Source organism: Phyllostomus hastatus, unplaced genomic scaffold (genome assembly GCF_019186645.2).
Source record: "Phyllostomus hastatus isolate PE091 unplaced genomic scaffold, TTU_PhHast_1.1 phas_contig_195, whole genome shotgun sequence".
Taxonomy (NCBI): Eukaryota; Metazoa; Chordata; class Mammalia; order Chiroptera; family Phyllostomidae; genus Phyllostomus; species Phyllostomus hastatus.
This window is the reverse complement of record NW_025333706.1, coordinates 171,100-185,656: the sequence shown is the minus strand read 5'-3', so window position 1 is coordinate 185,656 and position 14,557 is coordinate 171,100. Positions and strand designations below refer to the sequence as shown.

The window sequence follows — 14,557 nt, the reverse complement described above, 5'->3', positions numbered from 1 at the left end:
TAGAATGTTTTGGAGTGAAATTTCTGGGTCTTACATATAGAAACATCATTTGAAGAGCTGCCAAACTTTCTGATGTTTCATTTTGCATTCCCACTAGCAAAGTATGAGGATTCCAGTTTCTCCATATCCTCCTAGCACTTCTTATGGTCTGTCTTCTTTATTATGGCCATCCTGATGGGTGTGACCTTGTATCTCATTGTAGTTTTGCTACGTGTTTCCCTGATGGCTAATGATACTGAGAATTTAAAAAAAATATACTCATTCTTTTTTTTCTTTAGTAGACAGGTTATTTTTACAGTTTTATTTTTGTGTATACATTTGCTTAACAATCACTGAATTTCTAGGCCAGGTTCAGGTAACTGAAGTGCTTTTATAAGTAGTTTATATGGTCTAGAACCAAGGTATGCTGCAAATCCAGTGAGGAGACAAATAGGAAATAACATTCTTCTAAAGATAGGCTTAGAAATTCTGATCCAGTGGGTTAAGATGTTTCCTTTCTCTGGTAGAGCTGATGCATACCTGGCAACGAGTCCATTGACAGGTATAGCCAAGAAAACAGAGTACAGACCATCAAAAACAAGTCCCACCAATCCACCTCATGTTATGGTGCAGGTTTCACAATTCAAATCACCTGTATTCAATGGTAAACTTATGAAACCCTTATGAAATACTTCTGCTGTCAAAAATGGGATTACTGCCATTGGTAAACCACCAGCTATATGAGCCTGTGTCACATTTAGGACACACCAATAAAGATTGTTTGCTATTAGGCCACAGAGAGCAGCATTAAGTCCAATATATGTTGATCCATGTTCAAGTAGATTCATTTCTGCTCCTGGAAGTTGATTGATTTTTCTGGTTATGATATCAATATTTGTTTTTCCTTGATGGTATCAAGTGGTTCATGATTTTCCATCTTGAGTCTTATGCTCTCCTCCCAGAAATCGGTGCTTCCTCCAGGCTTCCTCAGCCACCAAAGCTCACTGTAACCTTCACTCAAAGCTTGCCCAGGTGCAGGCACCTTTGACTTTATACTCATTCTTTTAAATTTTTTAAATGTATTGATTTGAGGGAAAGAGAGGGAGGGAGAGAAAGAGAGAGAGAGAAACATTGATTTGTTGTTCTACTTATTTATGCATTCATGTGTTGATTCTTGTATATGCCCTGACTGGGATCGAACCCATAACCTTGGCATATTGTGACAATGCTGTAACCAATTGAGCTATCCAGCTAGGGAAATGCTGGAAGTTTTTTTCTGTTCATTTATATATCTTCTTTGGAGAAATGTATATTCAAATTGTTTGCCCATTTTTAAATTGTGTTTTTTTTAACTTGAACTTTTTCTTTTGAGACAATTTCAGATTCAAATACAGTTGTAAGAAATAATAATAAAGATCTCAGTTTCCCCACAAAGGTAGCATCTTGCAAAATTATAGTACAATGTTAAAATCGTGATATTGACATTGATCCCTTCAAGGCTGAGGACATTTCCATTCCCATAAGGATCCCTCTTGTTACATTTGTATAGCCACACCCACTTCCACCCTTAATCTCTTCTGAGTCTCCGGCAATCACTAAATTCTACATTTCTGTAATTTGACTTTTCAAAAATGTTATATAAATGGAATCATGGTATATAAACCTTTGGTAGTGAAAGTGTTTTTCACTCAATGTAACTCCCTGAAATTTTATCCAGGTTGGTGCATGTATCAATACTTTGTTCCTTGTTTGCGGAGTAGTGCTCCAGCATATGTCTGTACCAGTTTGTTTAACTAGTCACCCATTGGAAGGCATCTGGGTTAGTTTCAGTTTGGGTTATTACAAAAAAATCGCTATAAACATTCACACACAGGTTTCTGCATGATGTGGTCATTATTTCTTTGGGATAAATGCCCAAAAGTGCAAATGTTGAGTCATGTGGTAGTTAAGAAACTTGCAATTTACTGTGGCCATAACATTTTACATTTCTACCAGCAGTTTTTTTTAAATTAACATTTATCTTCATATATATATATGTATATATATATATATATATATATTACATTAGCAAATGTAATATATAAATCCCCTTGCCATACTCTTGAGTAACCCCAGATTAACAAAAGCACATATTTTTAGCAGATGTTTTACAGTTATTTTTTTACTTTATTTTTATTGCATGTTTCCATTACCATTTTCTCCCTTATACTCCTCCCCCCACCAGTAGCAGCTTTTGAATAATCCAATTTCTCAGCATTCTTACCAGCATTAGATTTTCTCACTATTTTTTATCTTAGCCATTCTGATAGCTATATAGTGACATCTCACTGCATCTTTAATTTGCATTTTCCTAATGGTCAATGACATTGAGCATCTATATTAGTCAGGCTTCTCCAGAGAAACAGAACCCATAAGATAGATGGAGATTATATATATTTTATATTTATATCATGTGAGAGAGATTGATTTATGATTTATCTTAAAGAAGAACTTGCTCACATGATTGTGGGGTACAACAGGTCCAAAATCTGCAGGGCAGAACGACAGGCTGGAGACTTAGACAAGAACTGATGTTGTAGCCCAAAGGCCATCTGGAGGCAGAATTCTCTCTTTATTGGGAGACCTCAATCTTTTACTCTCTTTTTAAATTTTTATTTAAATATTTTTATTATTTATTGATTTGAGAAGGAGAGAGAGAGAGAGATCGATTTACCATTCCACCCATTCATGTATTAATTGGTTGATTTTTCTTTGTTCTATGACTGGAGATCAAACCTGCAACCTTGGTTCATTGGGACAATTTTCTAACCAACAGAGCTATACAGCCAGGATTCAATCTTTTCCTCTTAAGGCCTTCAACTGATTGGGTGAAGCCCACCCACATTATGAATGGTAATCTGTTTTACTCAAAGACCACTGCTTTAAATGTAAATCACACCTAAAATATACCTTCACAGAAATGTCTAGAATAGTGTTTGACCAAATATCTAGGTATGATGGTGTATTAGTTTTCTAGGGCTGCCATAACAAATAGCAGAGACTGGATGGCTTAAACAACAGAGATTTATTTACTCAGAGCTCTAGAGGCTAGGAGTCTAAGATCAAAGTGTCAGCACATTCGTCTCTCTCCTTGACTTGCAGATAGCTGCTTTCTTGCTTTGTTCCCGCATGGTTTTTCCTTGGAACACAAGAGCCTCTGGTATCTGTGTGTCCAAATTCCCTTCTCCTATAAAGATATCAGTCAGATTAGATTAGGATCCACACTAACAATGCCATTTTAATTTTATCTCCACTTTAAAGGTCTTACCTCCAGATATAGGCACATTCCCAGGTGCTAGGGAATAGGACTTCAACACGAGAATTTGGCAGGGAGTCAAAATTCAGCCTGCTTGTTTTGCCATCTATACATCTTCTTTGGTGAAATGTCTCTTGATGACTACTCATTTTCTAGTTGGAGTATTTTACTTTTGTTGTTGAATTTTGAGTGTCCTTTATATATGGTAGATACTAGTCCTTTGCTGAATATGTGGTTTGCAAATATTTTCTCCCACTCTGTAGCTTGTTTTTTTTTAATCCTCTTAACAGTCTTTCATGGAGCAAAAGTTTTAAATTTTGATAAAGTCTAATTGTGTGAATGTGCGAATTGAACTGTGTTCCCCAAAAAGATATATTGAAGTCCTAACTTCTGGTTCCTATGAATATAATACATAATCAAGTGAAATTTGCAGATATAATCAAACTAAGATGAGGTCATACTGGTTTAGGGTGGATCCTAAATCCAATAACTGGTGTTTTTTTAAGCAGAGAGAAAACACATACAGAGACACAGGGGAGAACACCATGTAAAAAGACAAAGACAGTGAACATAAAGAAGTGTCAAGGATTGATGGGAACCATAGGAAACTAGAAGAAACAATGAAAAATTTTTCTCTAGACACTTTAGAAGCATGGATCTGCTGACACCTTAATTTCAGATTTCTAACCTCTAAAATTGTGGGAGAATATATTTCTGTTGCTTTAAGCTCCCCAGATTGTGGTAATTTGTTATGGCAGCCTTAGAAAACTAATGTACCAATTAAGCACATTTTTTCCTTAAATGGATTGTGCTTTTAGTGTCAAGTCTAAGAACTCTTTGCCTCGCCCTAGATCCTAAAGATTTTCTCTTATGATCTATTTCTAAAACTTTTATAGTTTTACATCCTACATTTAAGTCTGTGATCCATTTACAGTGCATATTTCTGGAAGTTATAAGACTTGGGTTTTGATTCATTTTTTTGCTTATGGATATCCATTTGCTCCAGTACCATCTGTTGAAGAGGCTACCTTTTGCCACTGAATTGTTTTCATAGTTTTGTGAAAAGTCACCTAAGCATATTTGTATGAATCTATTTCCAGGTTCTCTTTCATGTTCTCTTGATCTATGTGTCTATCCCTCTCCCCATACAACACCGTTTTGATTGCTGTAGCTATATTAGAAGTCTTGAAGTCAAGCAAATTGATTTTCCTACTTTACTCTTTTTCAAAATTGCTTTAGCTATTCACATTACTTTCCTTTCTGGATAAATTTTAGAATGACCTTGTTTTTATCTACAAATAGTGTTTCTAGGATTTTTAAAATTTATTTTATTGTAATTCAATTACAGTTGTCTGTATTAATCCGACCCCCCCTCCACTCCAGCCAAACCCGCCTCCCTCCCTTGCTTCCACCCCCTCCCTTGCTTCTACCCTGTCCCTTGGTTTTGTCCATGTGTCCTTTATACTTGTTCCTAAAAACCCTTCTCCCGATTATCCCTTCCCACCTCCTGTCTGGTCATTGTCAGTTTGTTCTTAATGTCAATGTCTCTGGTTATATTATAGTTGCTTGTTTGTTTTGTTGATTAGATTTCAGTTAAATGTGAGATCATATGGTATTTGCTCCTTACTGCCTGGCTTATTTCACTTAGCATATTGCTCTCTGGTTCCATCCATGCTGTTGCAAAAGGTAGGAGCCCTCCTTTTTTCTCTGCTGCATACTATTCCATCATGTAAACGTACTGTAATGTTTTGATCCACTCAGTTACTGAGGGGCACTTAGGTTACTTCCAACACTTGGCTATTGTAAATTGTACTGCTATGAACATTGGGGCGCATAGGTTCTTTTGGATTGGTGTTTCAGGGTTCTTAGGATGTAATCCCAGCAGTGGAATTGCTGAGTCAAAAGGCAGTTCCATTTTTAGTTTTCTGAGGAAGTTCCATACTGTTTTCCACAGTGGCTGCACCAGTCTGCATTCCTACCAACAGGGTTCTAGGGTTCCCTTTTCCCCACATCCTCTCTAACACTTGTTTGTTGCTTTGTTTATGATGGCCATTCTGACTGGTGTGAACTGGTATCTGATTGTGGTTTTAATTTGCATCTCTCTGATGGTTAGTGATGCTAAGCATCTTTTCATATGTCTCTGGACCCTCTGTCTGTCCTCTTTGGAGAAGTGTCTGTTCAAGCCTTTTCCCCATTTTTAATTGGGTTTTTTGTCTTTCTGGAGTGGAGTTGTGAGAGTTCTTTATATTTTGGAGATCAAACTCTCATCTGAGGTATCATTGGCAAATATGTTTTCCAATATAGTTGTTTCTTTTTTCATTTTAATGCTGTTTTCTTTAGCCATGCAGAAGCTTTTTAATTTGATGAGTCCCAGTAGTTTATTCTTTCCTTTATGTCCTTTGCTCTAAGGGATATATCAGTGAAAATATTGCTCTATAGAATATCTGAGATTTTCCTGCCTATGTTTTCCACCAGGATTTTTATGGTGTCACAAATTATATTTGTCTTTTATTTTTTAATTTATTTTTGTGTATGGTGTAAGTTGGTGATCAAGTTTCTTTTTGTTTCTTTCTTTTTGCTTGCAGCTGTCCAGCTCTCCCAATACCATTTGTTGAAGAGGATGTTTTTACTACATTTTATGGTTCTGCCCCCCTGTTGAATATTAGTTGACCATAGAGATCTGGGCTTATTTCTGGGTTCTCTATTCTGTTCCATTGGTGTATATGTCTGTGTCCCTTCGCTGTGTCCCATAAGTTTTGGATTGTTGTGAGTTCATTTTCATTTGTTTCCAGAAACTTTTTGATTTCTTCCTTGATCTCATTCTTGACCCATTCATTGTTTAGTAGCATGTTATTGAATGTCCAGGAGTTTGAGTGTTTTTGAGTTTTTTCCTTGAGGTTGATTTCTAGTTTCAGTCCCTTGTGGTCAGAGAAGATGCTTGATATTATTTTCTTGAATTTTTGGGGGCCTGCTTTGTGTCCTATCATGTGGTCTGTCTTTGAAAATTTTCCATGTGCATTTGAAAAGAATGTGTATTTAGCTTCTTTGGGATGAAGGGCTCTCTATATATCCATTAAGTTCATTTGATCTAGGACATTGTTCAATGCTGCAATATCTTTATTGATATTTTGTTTGGAAGACCTATCCATTTTCGACAGTGGGGTGTTGAAATCCCCTGCTATAACTGTGTCGCTGTCAATATCTTCCTTGAAGCCCCCCAAGGTTTTCTTTATGTACTAGGGTGCTTCTATATTGGGTGCATATATATTTACAATGTTTATGTTTTTTTGACGGATTCTTCCCTTGAGTATTATGAATTGATCTTCTGGATCTCTCTTTATGGCCCTTTCTTGAAGTCTACTTTGTCTGATATGAGCATTGCTACCCCAGCTTTTTTTCCTGACCATTTGCTTGGAATATTTGTTTCTAGCCTTTCACTTTCAGCCTGTGTAGGTCTTTTGTTCTGAGGTGGGTCTCTTGTAGACAGCATATGTGTGGGTCATGCTTTTTTATCCATTCAGCTATTCTATGTCTTTTGATTGGGGCACTTAATCCATTTACATTTAAGGTTGTTATTAATAGGTACTTATTCATTGCCATTTTTCATACCTGTGTTCCTCTCTCTCACACTGTTTTTCTTCCTGTTCTTAAAGCAGTCCCTTTAGCATCTCCTGCAGACCTGTTTTGGAGGGGGTATATCCTTTGAGGCTTCTTTTGTCTGGGAAGCTCCTTAGGTGGACTTCATTTTAACTGAGAGCCTTGCTGGATGGAGTAGTCTCAGTTGCAGACCCTTGGTTTCATTACTTGTAATATTTCTTGCCATTCCCTTCTGGCTTGGAGCATTTCCATTGAGAAGTCAGCTGCTAGTCTTATTGGAACTCCCTTGTATGTTACTTCCTGTTTCTCCCTTGCTGCCTTTAAGATTCTCTCTTTGTCTTGGAATTTTGCTGTTTTGATAATCATATGTCTTGAAGTGGGCCTCTTTGGGTTCCTCTTGATTGGGACTCTCTGTGTTTCTTGGATTTGTGTGACTTTTTCACTCATCATATTTGGGAAGTTCTCCATCATTACATTGTCAAACAGGTTTCCTATCCCTTGCTGTTCTTCTTCTCTTTCTGGCATCCCTATTATATGGATATTATCATGTTGTCCTGCAGTTCCCTTAACACCTCTTTGTTCTTTCTGAGTCTGTTTTCCATTTCTTGCTCTTTTTGTGTGTGTTTATCTACCTTGTTTTCCAGATTGCTGATTTGATCCTCTGCTTCATTCACCTGCTTTTGATTCCTTCTACTGTGTTCTTCAGTTCAGAAATTGTATTCTTCATTTCCTCTTGGCCCTTGTTGATAGTTTCTATTTCCTTTTTCTTTCTTTTTTTATTTTTTTAAAAGTTTTTTTTTAAGATTTTATTTATTTATTTTTAGAGAGGGAAGGGAGAGAGAGAGAAATATCAATGTGTGGATGCTGGGGTCATGGCCTGCAACCCAGGCATGTACCCTGACTCGAATTGAACCTGCCACACTTCTATTTCCTTTTTCATGCTGATGTCATTTGCTGCAAGTTCATCATAGATTCCCTGTAGTTTTTGGCAATTCTCTGTGAGCTAATTGAGCTTCCTGATAACCATTTCTTTTAACTCAATATCTAATAGTTGACTTGCCTCCATTTCATTTAGCATTTTTTTCTGAGGCTTCCTCCTTTCCTTTTGTTTAGGGTTTGTTTCTTTGTCTTCCCATTGTTTGTAAGACTCTTCTTGTTAGCTTCTGCTTCTAAAATTGATCTGTTTTGACCCCCTAGGTTTGTATTGTGAACTTCTATTGTAGGATACCTGTGAGATTCAGTGGTGCAGTCTCCTTGATCTCCTGAAATTGCCTCTATTGGGCTGTCATTTCTGTTGGCTCTCTGTATGTCTTTGGGTTTTGATTGTTGTTGGGTCTTTCTTTGTTGGGTCCTTCTCTCCAGCTCGTTTTCTGAGAATCACTCTGTCTGCCACATCTTGTATGCTGTTGTGCAGGTGCAGACAGGTTGTGTCAAAGCTGGTTCTTCTGTCTGTCTGAGGTTTTGAGGCTACTCTCTCACTATTGTTCATTTGTTTGTATGGTAACTTTCCACTGTTTAGTTGTACTTCCAGATTGGTCTTGGGTGGGGAGATTAGTGTTGCTTCCACTTACTCCTTCACCATCTTCCGTTATTATCTGTTGGTGGTTTTTTTGTTAGCAGTTTCTTTCTTCCAGCAGGTGTACTGGTGTTTACAGCTCCCATCTACTACTTTTTTATGTGATCAGTTGGTGGGGGAAGACAAAATGGATTAAGACACAGGGAGTGTATTCTATGGGATTTAAAGTACCAACATGTAAAGAAGAGATAGGTGATCCTTAGGGTAAGTATAGTGTTAACTTTGATATTTCACCCAACTAGCCCCTCTTTCTTCTAGCTAAAACTCTTCTCCCTTTTCCACACATCACCCAGCTCCCCAGTTTCTGTGGTAAAGACCTGGCTGGCATCCAAAGTCTCAGTGGGTGTACACCACCCCTGTGTGTTTGCCATGTTGTCTTTATTCATCCTCGCAGCTTCAAGCATTCAGGTCCATCCTGGTGCTGCTCTATCCTCCCTGTTTGGCAGGGGAGGGAGCTGTTGACCTGACTGTCTTCCAAGAATCCTGCAGCAGGCCTGATAGGCTCTGGGCCTTGGGCTGCAGCCCCCCCTGGTCCCTTCTTTGGTCCCAGGGACCTTATTGTCCTAAAACAATCTCCTTACCATCTGATTTTTCAATGTCCTTTACAATTTTGGCCTTCAACCTTCATATATGCTGGGATACCATTGGCTGTTCACTCTGTTCCTCAGAAGATCAGCTAGGTGTTCCACCTGTGTGCAGGGGGAAGTGGACTCTATTCCCACCTTTCTCACCACCATCTTTCTAAATCCAAAAAAATTCTTCTTTGGTTTCTTCTGGTACAGTTAACCCTTAAGCAACATGGAAGTTCAGGGGTTAGGAGCATTGACCTTTTGAGTTGACCTTTGAACAATGTGGGTTTGAATTGCTTGGGTCAATTTGTTACCAGTCTGGTCCAGCTGTGGGCTGGCCTTGCTTTGGCATGGTGTGGAATTTTTCACATGTTCAGGTTCTTGACTTGTGCAGGAAAAATTTCAAGACATGAGTCCATGTGAAAGTGAGAATAAGTTTATTAAAGCTTGGACAGTGAAGAAAAGGAAGTACCCCTGGAGACATGATCAAGGTATGAGCCTGGGACAAGCCACTGCTGTCCATTGCTCCCCTGGGTGCAGGTCTTGTGGAGATGCTTCAAGCTTAGGATAGAAGAAGCAAAGTACACACCTAAGAAAAAGGGTGTGCAGGCATGCTCAAAGAATAGTGCATGCTTGCATCCTTTGTCCTGAAGGTTTTATCTATTTTCTATAGGTGGGAATTTTAGGGGGCAATCCTAGGGGAGGATCTTAATAAAATATTCATTAGATTTCTAGATGTGTTATTTAGTGTGCTGATGTGTCAAAATGGGGTCAAGGTTAGTTTCACCTTTGTCTTGGATTAGCTTGGCTCTAATTGCTTTTTTTGTTATTTATCTCCCTGACTAAAGTAATTTAAACCATTTTCTCTTAGGTATCTTTGGTTAGGAAGGATAGAGTCTTGTGATTTATTAGCTGGCTGTTAATTGTCCACCTATTCCAACTGCCTTGTTATTTCTGCCATTTGGTTCAGCAATTTGTCTTAGTCTCCTCATTCCATTTGCCAGGGGATTTCCTAACCTGCTTCAAATTGAACTGCAGTCAATTGAAAAAAAAAATCAGTGTATGAGTGGACGTGTGCACTTTCATTTAGGTTCTTTTTTTAAATTAAATTATTTTATTTTATTGTTGTTCAAATACAGTTGTCTGCCTTTTCCCCCACCACTCCCTTCCCCATGCCAGCCACCCCCTCCCTTCCCTGTTTGCAACACCCCTTCATTTTTTCCATGTGTTCTTTATAGTTGTTTCTGAAAACCCTTCCCCCTTTCCTCCTGATTACCCCCTTCCACCTCCCCGCTGGTTACTGTCAGTTTGTTCTTAAGTTCAGTGTCTCTGGTTATATTTTACTTGCTTGTTTGTTTTGTTGATTAGGTTCCACTCAAATGTGAGATCATATGGCATTTGTTCCATACTGCCTGGCTTATTGCACTTAGCATATTCCATCCATGCTGTCACAAAGGGTAGTAAGTAGCTCCTTCTTTTTTTCTGCTGTGTAATATTAGGTTCCTAACAATGCAAAAGTTTTTAAAAATAAGTGACTCAAACTGGGATAACATACCAGTTTTTCTCTAAGGACAGCTGTCTTAAAATCATTTTAAACATTACTTGTTTTTTCTGTACATTCTTGAACTATGACCTTTGTCATGTGTTCAATTCCACTGATCAAGTTGCCTCCACAAGTGCCAAAACCACATTATTTCATTTCAAAGCCACTGGTATTTTACATGTGATAGGACAGTATGTTTCACTATTCTATTCCTTTGACATTTTTAGGCATATTTTACTTATTTTACCTTTGTTTTTTTTTAAAGCAGAAGACATCAATTAATTAATTAACTGATTAAAAATGTATTTACTTATTTTCAGAAACAGGAAGGGAAGGAGAGAGGGAAAGAAACATCGCTGTGAGAGAGAAGCATCAATTGGGTTGCCTCCCATACATTCCCTGATCTGGGACCAAACCCACAATGCAAGCATGTGCAGTGACTGGGAATCAAACTGGAAAACCTTTTGGTTCATAGGATGACACCCAGCCAACTGAGGCACACTGGTAAGGGTTATTTATTTTATCTTTAGAAGAATGTTAGAATTCACTTTTTAGCTCCATTAGGCCTAGGATTGTTTGAATTTACTGATTAAGATGGTTATTTTTTCCTAGGTTTTGGGGGATTATTTTGCATTACATTTCTAATTCAATGTTCCTTGTGCATAGAAAAGCTAGTAGTTATTGTTCATTAAAACCTTATCTGCCCACCTAATGAAACTCTCCTATTACTGCCATGAGTTTTTCCTGTGATAATTTTGAATTTTGTGTGTAAGACAATCATCATTCCATTATTCATACCTCCTTGTTTTTTTCTTATTGTTACATTGGACAGGACCTCAACCACTACATATTTTTATTTTATTTAGAAATTCAATCATATAAATTAAAATAGACAATTTTATTTTTTACTTCAAAATAAAATTTGTAATTTTGAACTCTGAAACAACCACTGCAAACAGCAAAAAGAACAAAGAAAGAAAAATATATATCACTAATAAAGTTATATATTGAAGCATAAACCATTAAATTTTTCCTTGGTAATTAAAAGCCTCTAACTGCTCATTCCTGCCACCGGCACCCAATGTTCAACATTCTAATTTTTTTTTAAATTACTTATTTATTTATTTAAGTTTTTAAAATACATTTTATTGATTATGCTATTACAGTTGTCCCATTATCCCCCTTCATTCCCCTCCACCCTACACACCCTCTCCCACCCACATTCCCACCCTTTAGTTCATATCCATGTGCCATAAGATCTTTAGCTTCTACATTTCCCACACTATTCTTGCCATTCCCCTGTCTATTTTCTACCTACCATCTATGCTACTTATTCTCTGCACCTTTTCCCCCTCTCTCCTCCTCCCATTCCCCTGTTGCTAACCCTCCATTTGATCTCCATTTCTGTGGTTCTGTTCCTGTTCTAGTGGTTTGCTTAGTTTGTTTTTGTTTTTGTTCTAGGTGTGGTTGTTAATAATTCTGAGTTTTCTGTCATTTTACTATACATGTTTTTATCTTCTTTTTCTTAAATAAGTCCCTTTAATATTTCATATAATAAGGGCTTGGTGATGATGAACTCCTTTAACTTGACCTTATCTGAGACGCACTTTATCTACCCTTCCATTCTAAATGAAAGCTTTGTTGAATAGAGCAATCTTGGATGTAGGTCCTTGCCTTTCATGACTTGGAATACTTCTTTCCAGCCCCTTCTTGCCTGCAAGGTCTCTTTTGAAAAATCAGCTGACAGTCTGATGGGAACTCCTTTGTAGGTTACTGTCCCCTTATCTCTTGCTGCTTCAAGAATTCTCTCTTTCATTGTAATCTTGGGTAATGTGCCTTGGGTAATCTCCTTCTGATGTGCCTTGGTGTGTTCCTCCTTGGGTCCATCTTCTTTGGGACTCTCTGAGCTTCCTGGACTTCCTGGAAATCTATTTCCTTTGCCAGATTGGGGAAGTTCTCCTTCATTATTTGTTCAAATAAGTTTTCAATTTGTTGCTCTTCCTGTTTTCCTTCTGGTACCCCTATAATTCAGATGTTGGAACATTTAAAGATGTCCCGGAGGTTCCTAAGGCTCTCCTCATTTTTTTGCATCCTTGTTTCTTCATTCTGTTCTGGATGAATGTTTATTTCTCCCTTCTGTCCCAAATCATTTATTTGAGCCCTGGTTTCCTTCCCTTCACTGTTGGTTCCCTGTACATCTTCCTTTATTTCACTTAGCATAGCCTTCATTTTTTTCATCTAATTTGTGACCAAATTCAACCAATTCTGTGAGCATCCTAATCACCAGCGCTTTGAACTGTGCATCTGATAGGCTGGCTCTCTCTTCATCGCTTAGTTATATTTGTTCTGTAGCTTTGATGTGTTCTTTCATTTGGGCCATGTTTTTTTGTCTTGATGCTCCTGTTACATAGTGAAGGGCAGAGCCTTAGGTGTTCACCCTGGCAAGTCAATCCAGTTGCTGGGTTGTGATGCTCTGTGTGGGGGAGGGGGCTAAGAGAGAATGATGGCACTTGCTCTGCTCTCTGCTGGATTTCAGTTACTTCCCCTGCTTCCCACAAGCAAATTGGGCCCTTCTGGTGCTGATTCCCATGTGGGTGGGTTTGTGTATGTTCTAGGACCCTGTGGGTCTCTCCAATGAACTCTTCTGTGAGGTTTCGAGTTTCTCCTGATACCTCAACCCCCACAGGTGTTTTCAGGCTTTATTTCTGCACACTGGAACCCTGGGTTGTGCAGCCTGTCTTGCTCCCCAGTTTCACCTGGTTTATCTGCGTGAGAATGTGGGACAGCCCAGTCCACCAGCCACCTTGTGTACTGTGTCCCTCCACAATCTGCTGCCTCACTGGGTACACCCACTGCTGCTTTGCCACAACTCCTCTCCACCCAACTCTGACCCACCTACCAGTCTGGATGAATGTGTCTATGGTTGTCGGACTAACTTACAGTTCAATTTTCTGTCAGTACTGGTTGTTTTTTGTTTTCAAATTGTTCTTATTTTGTTTGTGCAAGGAGACACAGTATGTCTACCTACACCTCCATTTTGGCTGGAATTCCTGGACATTTCTTATTTTTTTTATTATTTTTATTATTTTTCATTTCTTATTTTTTTAAACAATTCATAAGGGTTTTTTTTTTTAGTTTATTTATTTAGTTTTAGAGAGAGGGGAAGGGAAGGAGAGAGAGGGAGAGAAACATCAATGTGTGGTTGCCTGTCATGTGCCCCCTTCTGGGGACCTGGCCCACAACCCAGGCACATGCCCTGACTAGGAATTGAACCACAACGTTTTGGTTTGCAGGCCTGCACTCAATTCACTGAGGTATACCAGCCAGAGCTCGTAAGTTTTATTTTCTAATTATTTTTATTTTTCAATTACAGTTGATGTACATTATATCAGTTTCAGGTGTACACTCCAGTGACTAGACATTACATAACTAACCAAGTGATCAACCTGATACATTTTAGAACCATCTAACACCATACAAAGTTATTGGAATATTATTGACTATATTCCATATGCTGTAATTTACCTTCCCATGATTTCTGTAACAACCAATTTGTACTTTTCAACTCCCTTACCTTTTTCATTCATCCTCCTAACACCCTTCCCATCTGGCAACCATCAAAATTTTCTCTGTATCTATGAGTCTGTTTCTGTTCTTCTTGTTCATTTATTTTGTTTTTTTTTAGACTGAATTGTTGATAGATATATATTTATAGCCATTTTATTGTTCAAACTTTTTATTATTTTTTCTTCTTAAAGAATTTGTTTCCCAAAATTTTTTATGGTTGTTCAAGTACAGTTGTCTCCATTGCCCCCACCACCACTGCCTCCTACCCCAGCCATACCCACTTCCCACCACTGACCATATCCCCCTTCGGTTATGTCCATGTGTTCTTTCTACATGTTCCTGAAAACCCTTCCCCCTTAACATTTCATATAATACTGGTTTGGTGGTAATGCACTCTTAATTTTAAAAAATTTTTTTTGTCTAGGAATCTT

General features: G+C 38.1%; 1 pseudogene; it reads right to left on the bottom strand.

Annotated features, from left to right (window-relative positions):
- Positions 1 to 329: 329 nt before the first annotated feature.
- Positions 330 to 922, bottom strand: LOC123815537 (annotated as a pseudogene).
- Between the last annotated feature and the right edge of the window lie 13,635 nt (positions 923 to 14,557).